Genomic DNA, 8,645 nt, shown 5'->3' on the forward strand with positions numbered 1-8,645 from the left:
AACTTTAAATGCATTTACAAGCCTCCATAATTGAAAGTGTTACCTACATTTAATCAAAGAAACTATTTGGGATCCTGGGCTGATCATGTTTGCAAAGCCTCCGGTTTGTGTTCCAGAATGGATGAAAGAAATCTTCTAAGATTTCACCATTTCACTTTTCCCTTGGTGAATTTGTGAAATTTATTAATTTTTACGCATGTCTTCTATTTCTATGATTAATCACTTCTCTCTCATCTAAACACAGCAGACTTACAGTATTTGTTTATTTTGTTTTCCCACCCAGGGAAAACAACCAAGTAACAATCAGCCAAGGAAAAGCCCCAAAAAGACAAACCAGTATAGGCAAACAAACAGGGCCTATCCCTATTTAGGAAGTCTAGAGACTTGCAGAATATAACACTTATATGTAGCAGAAAAACATTACTATTCTAATCTGATCAGGAAAGTTAGAAAGCTGCCTTGAAAATTGCCTTAACAATTCTTTAGAAAGATATTATATCATCAAAATGAAGCTCTGAAAGAAGTCACACCTCAGCTATACTTAATATGAATGTTTTAAATCCCTGAGGATGGGAGCTTTAAAGTCTTAAAATAAATCTGCTGTCACTTCTCAGGATAAGATTTCAAGCATGAAAACTACTTCACCTACTTTCACATTATCCTCTTTCTAGAAAAACAACTCCAAATTATTTTCTCTTGCTTCCTACCTTGCACCATTTTTTCCCATTAAACCCTTGGTCATTGATGCTTGATGTTAATTTTGGAACAGCTGTGAGATGAGAGTTTGACAGAACTTGTTTGGCACTGGAGAGCTGAGAGAGAGAAGCAGAGATCCTGCTCTGGATTTACAGAAGAAGGTCAAATGAGTTGGATGTTTTTTATCTTAAATGTCATGGATCAACTTTATTAGGTTGTAGGTAAATATGAAATATATTTTGATTCCTTCTTTTTTTTGTTCCTGAAGTTGTATTAGATTTATTTTTTTTTTTAAAAAAGAAGATGCTTTACTATATTGCCTGTTTTAATTAATTATTTCTTCATTAACGAAAACATTTCCCAAATCCAACAGCCAGCCAGTGGTGTAGCTTTTTACAGGGCTTGTGCTGTACTTTCCTCACTCACACAGGATGGAGCCAGAAGTTTCTGAGAGAAGCCTCTGAGTAAATGGCCTCTTTGGGCATGTGTAATATTTGAAAATAGAACAGGGAATTTGACCCAGCAGCCCTGGAGTTCAAACACAGCTCAGGGACCAGACAGGGCCATGGCCTCTTACCCCTGCAGGCTGTAAATCTGTGCTGGTCCAGTGGGAGAAGGCATGAGGACCAGGACCAGTGTACCTTCCAGCTCTGCACATGCCCCTGGCTCGTGCTCCTCACCCCAGTTCTCATCTGCTCTGGCTTTACAGAGAATATTTATCGAGAATATAATCCTCAGATCTGTGGTTTTGGCTCTCCCATGCTAGACTTGTTTACTGGCTCACAGATACCTTTTATTTCAGAATAGCCTAGAGGCTGTCTTCATTTTACTTATAGGAAATAAAACATTTCAGCCACCCATCCCACTATCTCGAGTCATCACAGAAATCTGCAGCGGTGGCATAACTTGAACGTGTTGCATGGTTTTGGACTGCATGTATTTCCTGGGATCTTGCTGCAAGAGTGGACACTGAAAACTGCAGTTCTGTCAGGCTGTGTTTTCGTATTTCTCATCCTCACCATCCTACACCTGCTAATTGACTGGCTGTTGCCTCATTTATACATATGAAATCTCATTTTAATGGTCACTGTCCTTGTGGCTTATGTTTATTTGTCTTATATCTAGTTTCTTCTTTTGGAGCTGGCACACCTCCAGTCCTGGCAAGGTCATGAGGGTTGAATTACTTCAGTGACTGGATTTTGTTCTTCAGAAAAGTGATGATTACGTGAGATGGCCTTGTGTCTATTCATTTTCTTCCCTTGCTCTTAAGCCTTGGCAGGCAGAGGAGTGATGTGAGTAAATTGACCGTAGGTTTTCTATGCCTGCTGGAAGATAAGCAGATTTTTTTCCAGGTAACAGATTTTGCTGTTACCTGGAAAAAAAAACAACCATTTATTGCTGTATAGTGTTTTAACACTTTTGTTTTTATTAGTAATTTTTACTAAAGCCAGTGCTGCAATCTGCATGCTGTGGCTCAGAAAGCAACAAGCAGGCAGGTGACCTTTGAGCAAACTTTGTGACTTATCTTTCCCCAGGAGTTTTGTACCTAACTGCAGATAAGAAGGTTTGTGAAATTATATGGGATATAAGGAGGACTCAGAAGAACAGAGTAAATGCATTTCACTATTTATGGCTGGGAAATGTTCTTGTTTTTAATAGGTTTTTGGGGAGGACACATAGACAATAAGGTCTGCACAGCTGCTTTCCAAGTCCTGAGTGATGGAAGTTGTATGGAACAAGTATATGATTTGGACATGTCCTCCCACTGGAAAACAGTGTCCAAATCATTTTGCCTGATGGAATTTTGGAAAAAAAATTCCTTTCAGGGAAATCAAGGCATGAATGTCTCATTGCTGTATTTTCTTCTTGACACCAGTGCTCAGTAAGGAAACACTAAATCACTCTCCACAGCTATAAACAGCAAGACTCTTCTCCAAGAGATAGACCTGACTTGTGTGTGTCTGGTGCTAATGTTTTGTGATGAGCAAAATAAAGGGCATTAGAGGGCTTTCATTACTGGGGAAGACAAGGTATCTTTTTACTTTTAAAGGAAACAGTAAGCTCTATCTACTTGGAGTAGCCCAAGGTATGGGGCTGCCACCCACTTCTGCTGTCATTACAGCTTTCATGGCTGTCAGATTTCTGTCATTAAAGGGGGCATATGGGATTAGGAGTGCGTTGGGAAGGGATATGTGTGTCCTTACTGCCCAACAGGACCACCAGCAGAGCAGTCTATACCTGTGGGAGTCCACACAGGACTTTCCACCCCAAAGCCGCCATTGCCCCTCCATGGGCTGCTCCCAAGCTGTCTAAATGGCTACACCAAACTTCCATGCTCTGGATCTATTTCCTGGATGTGAAGACCAAAAAAAAAAAGCATATTTTCATGAAAAAAGTAGTGCTACTATCATTCATGTTATTACTTACTGCACTTTTACATAAAGTTCCTAGAGTTTCACCTCAGAAAGCACCAAAATTGCAAAGGATGGTCTGGAGTGACAACCTGCCAAAGCTCTAGAAGCATTGAGCATGTTTTTCCCTGAAAATGGATAGTATAGGCAGAAATGGGAGAGTGAAGGTTTTTTATCTCTCTTTGTATCAATAGAAAACTTCTTTTTTCTCCTCTTGACTAGCATTATTTCCTATTGCTTCTGTATAGAAGGGGTCAGAAACTTAATATTAGATCAAATTCCTTGTTGTGAAAAGTTTACTTTTTTACAAACCTCCTTTTTAACCTCCTCCTCTTTTAACATTGTTTGTATATTTAGGAATTTGAACTTGCAATAAATATACAATATATTGTAAATATGTAGCATATCTTATACATTCTCTCTATGCATGTATCTATATAATGTCATTTGTTTAAGTGTATCGGCATCTATATTTGTATAAGGACAATTTTACATTCAATTGTATATAAATATACATACTTGCACACATGCATGTGGAAATACACCCTTTGACTGTAATCAAATATCTACTGCTCTCAGAATACTAGGGCATTATACTCTGATTAAAAATCACTGGACTTACCTCAATGGTTGTCAATGCCAAAATAGCAGAATTTTGACTTTGTAGTTAATCCAGACCAGGAAAATTAGGCATTTGCTCTTCATAGTGTGAACTAAATGAACTATGAATTCAGTCTTCTGTGAGGAAAAGTTTTGGGAAAATATATCTATCTTCTAGACCTGAAATGGTGATATGCTTTTAATATAGGTTAAATCTCCCAAACAGAATGCTAGCTTTTTTTTTCTTCCAATCCATCACCATAAATCAGAAATTAAGGGCCAGATTCCAGGAGCAAAATAAATCTACAGTTAAAATAAATCCTCTTTTGAGTTTTTTTGTTTGTTTGTATTTTTGTTGTGGGGTTTTTGTGTTTTTTTGTTTCTTTTTGGCTTTTTTTGTGGTTGGAGATATTATTAAAACTGACTGAGACCCACAGGATATAAAATGATTGATGTTTTCAGAAAAAATGTCATTAACTCTTCAAAAACAGACACAGAGTCTATATTTTGGGTACTGAATAGGTTACACTTTGAGCTCACTCTAAAAGAACCACTAGATATATTGCAACTGAAAATTCAATTGGGAACATCTTTCTTCTTGTCTGGAGCTCAAATCCTATAATTTCTTAAAATGTCTTTTAAAAGTTTTCCCCATTGTCATCCATAGCATCACTTTGCCATGCTCAAAGAAATTCTGTAAGTGACCCTCAAAGTTATCAAATATATTTAGGGAATAAATATGCAGGGAGTTAACTTTCCCAGCACACAGTAAAAGCTGTATTTATAAATTAAACTACCTGTGATGGCTTTTATGGAAATGGTTTCAAAACTTTGTTTTCAAATTCCCCCCCATGCTATGGGCCATGATCAGGAGCTTCCTCCACTAGACCAGGCTGCTTAAAGCTCCATCCAATCTGGCCAAGAACGTTTCCAGGGATGGGGCATCCACAATTCCTCTGGGCAACCTGCTCCAGTTTCTCATCACCATCACAGTAAAGGTCTTGTAGCCCCCTTTAAGTACTGGAAAGTTCTGTAAGGCCTCAGTGGAGCCTTTTCTTTCCAGGTTGAGCAACCCCAACTCTCTCAGCCTGGCTTCATTGGAGAGGTGCTCCAGCTCTCTGGTCATCTTCATGGTCTTCCTTTGGACTTACTCCAACAGGTCCATGTCTTTCTCATGTTCAGGACTCCAGAGCTGGATGCAGCACTGCAGGTGAGATGTCACCAGAGCAAAGTGGCAGAATCTTCTCCCTTGCCCTGCTGGCCATGCTTCTTTTGATGCAGCCCAGGATGTGGTTGGCTTTATGGGGTGCAAGCACACACTGATAGGTCACATTGACCAACACCCCCAAAAGAGAGGGGGAAAACTATTGCTCATGCCCCTGCAGGTGTCAGTACTGATGTATCTCACACCAGCTAAAAATACTTTGATGCCATGATCGGCTCAACATGAAGTTGCCACTGTGGGCCTGCCCCCTGTGTGCACAGGAGTTTGTTGTCTTGCTGGAAATCACTATCAGGGTTTCACATAGAAAATTGCAGAGACCTAATGTTTCTGTGCCAGTTTCTTGTTGGTATGAGACAGAAAAAAACCTTGTTTTCCCATCTTGTCTCCTATAAAATATCTAGTGACGGTTTTATTTCATGCTTTCTTATGTCTCTCACAAGTGGAAGTTTAAAGGGATAGGAAAATACCACAAGAAGCAACCATGAAACAGGAATTAATCCATAATGAAGTGAAACACTGTTAAAAGTTAACCAAAAAGACTCTTCAATGCTTTTTCTGTTCCTGTTGTTTTGATGCTCCAAGCTATTTGCTGGGGCTAGGATGAGGGAATCACTGGGAGCTGCACCAGCAATCCCTCTCAAGACCTGGTCAGAGAAGTCATAAGCCAGAAGGAGGGAGAGTTATTTTCTCTGTCTGTAATTTGTTTTCTGTTCATATGTTTCCTTTGGGCTTTACAGGCAGAGATGTGAATGCAAGAATTTAGAGTAAAATGTTGATTTCCAATTTCCAGGTCTCCTCCAGAATCCTTATCAGTTCTTGCTTCTCTCTGGGTTAATATAGGCATTATCTTTTCCTGTGTGATATATAAGGACACCCACAATTTTCTGAGGAGTTCAGTGGGAATACGACTGGTAAAAATCTTTAATATCTACTAAATTCTGCTCCAGTGGGATCAGGCTCCCATACATTTGTTATGTGCTGTGCTGCTCATCAGCTTAGCCTTAAAACAGTGTAATACAAAAGAAAAAGGCTTACAAGTACTTTAAAATATTGTCTGCATTTATGGGTCAACAAAAGCATCCAGGGCTCAGCCTCATCTTTAAAAACCCATAGACTGGAAGTCCACCCCTCATCCTGGCATGGGATGAGTTTTGGAAATATCTTGTCTCAGTCTGCTTTTAAAACCTCAGCTGCTGGTGACTCCACGGCAACCATAACCCATCCACAGGCTCAGCTGTCTGTAAAGCTATCTGAAATTTTCTTGCTTCATTGTCAGGCCATACTGTCCCAGCACTGAGTCAGAGCAGATTGTTCTCTTCCTCTTTGCCACAGTCTCCTATGCGTTTGAGGAAAACTGTCATTTCAGTCGATTCTTTCAAGCTAAACAGCAATTCTTTTCCTCAAAAGACATGCTTCTTAGACACCTCTCCTTTAAGATAATTTCTTCTGAATTTTTTTATGCCCCATAGTAGTGGCTGTCCAGCTGAGGCCCTGCCAACACAAAACAGAGCTGTAATATGATTTTGTCTTACAAGCTCACCTTCAGATTACGCTGGTGTTTTTCTTGTGAGCATGTCACAGGTGACATTCATTTAATTCCTGATCTACCACAACCCTTGGATATGGATTTTTTGGCAGAATTCCTATCTCTTCAGTTGCTTCCAAAAGGATTCTGCAAACAAATGTATATTTCTGCTCACACTGTAATTGAATTATATACTCTTTGGAGTTTTCCCCAGACCATTCCTCTAATTTGTACATACGATTCTGTATTTAGCCTGCCTTCCAGCAGCTCTGCAATCCCTGCCAACTCTGGGAAACAACCATCCTGAAATGAATACTCTGCTCTTTTTCAGAATTGATGCCTGAGGACCTTCTTGAATCCAGGGAAAGCTATTCCCTGATTTAACACCATTAACTTCAGCTGGGGCCTGCTCTTCTTCACGTTGTCAAGCTCAGAACTTGCAGCACATAAATCAAGTTTCGTGAGAGGTCTGGTGACACTGCTGTCCAGCTCGCCCAAGGAACTCCTCTATTCCCTTACAAGGCTGGAGTGAGCTAACACTGCTCTGGCTGCCTGAAGAAGGGTCTGCTGATGACCATGCTCCTATTGCAGCATCTGAGATGTGCAAAGTTTTGTGCAAAGTTAAAGGGACAGCAGCTGCTTGAACACATTTACACAGTGGTTTTGAATGGTGTTGAGCACAGGTACCTGCTGCTTGAGGTTCTCACAACTTCTGGCTTTAAAGAGAATGTACTCCTGCTTTCTTTCTGTGTTGAAATGCACAATAGTTCCTGGGGAACCAAGGGAAGCCTTGGGCAGGGTTGTGAACCTCTTATCTCACTGAGGTGTAGTTATTTACACACAGAGTAACTTCACTAAAATCAAAGTGGAGTTTTTTTAGATGCATTGTAGCAGGAATGCATCATCAATTTTGAAATCTTTCAAGGCTTCTCTTTAAAAAGTAGCTTGAGTTCATGTTTCCAGCAGCACAGTAGAAATGTAGGGGTAAACTTACAATATTTATGATTATGTACAATTTTTTGTATGTAAATAAAAAAGTCCATACAATACTGTATTACAAAAACTCTCCAAATTATCTTTCCTCATTTCTAAAACTGTTCTAGCTCCATCCACCTTCCTGAAAGAATTTGCTGATCTACAAGTCTCTTTCTTAGACAACTCAAACTTTTATCATAAACCTTAGTTTGGCTAATGCCTGAGATCTCCTGGTGCCTAAAATCACCAGACTGACTATTTGCTCTTCCGTCAGCAGCTGAGCATACCTGTGAAATTCATGCTTGACAGTAACAGCAAGGAAGAATTTCATGGAGTTTCCAATGCAGTTTCCTGTTTATATTATTTTCTGCCCGGATAAAGAGAAGAAAGAGTGTCTTCACAAATTTAGTGGTGTAGTGCAGACAATCTTCTGTGTTTTCCTTCTGCTTTGGATGATAAGGAAGGTGAGGATGCAGAAACAGTGTGGGAGCCAAACCAGCTGCCACAGAGCCTCCCTCCAGGCACTCTTGGTGACCATGAGAAGGACTGTTGGAGACTTCCCTAGCACTGATGTCACCAGTTAACTTCATTTGTTGTCTTTCTCGATATTCCTGCAGGTACTGGTACAGATGATTTCCTTCAAATACATTTTGTAATCTCCTACAGTATGGCCTGGCCTCTCCTTGAAGCTATATTTAGAGTCATTATTCTATTGTGTTCTACACTTTTCCTCTGTGCCCTCCATTCCACTTGACTTGAAGGGAACCAGCATAAGACACTTGCCTCTACCAGTACTTCTCAATAGCTTTGCCCTTCTGTCCAAGCTGAATTGAGGCCAGTAGCCCCATTAAGTTATTATATCTCTATCCTGGTTAGCTTTTTACAAACCTAGATAATTTCCTGGCAGAACAGACTATAGAAATATGGCCACAGAAAATAACCTGTGATTTAAGGCATGAGGTCACGCAAGAAGAGCTAAATATAGTACAGTCTTGTATCTGTTGAGAAAAAAAATCTTTGCAGCAAATTTGGTGGTTTTTTCCCCCTACAACCCAGCACTGAGGATTCTTAATTTGGCAGCAGTCTGTGGTCTATTGTCTTTTTGTCTTTCTCTGAGCATCATGCACTGATACCTTGGTGAATTTTTTATAATCTTTCTGAGGATTTGAGGAAGTGTTTTTCTCATATTCCCTCATGTTCTGTGGGGAAAAAA

Source organism: Aphelocoma coerulescens, chromosome 1, assembly GCF_041296385.1.
Source record: "Aphelocoma coerulescens isolate FSJ_1873_10779 chromosome 1, UR_Acoe_1.0, whole genome shotgun sequence".
In the NCBI taxonomy this organism is placed as follows: Eukaryota; Metazoa; Chordata; class Aves; order Passeriformes; family Corvidae; genus Aphelocoma; species Aphelocoma coerulescens.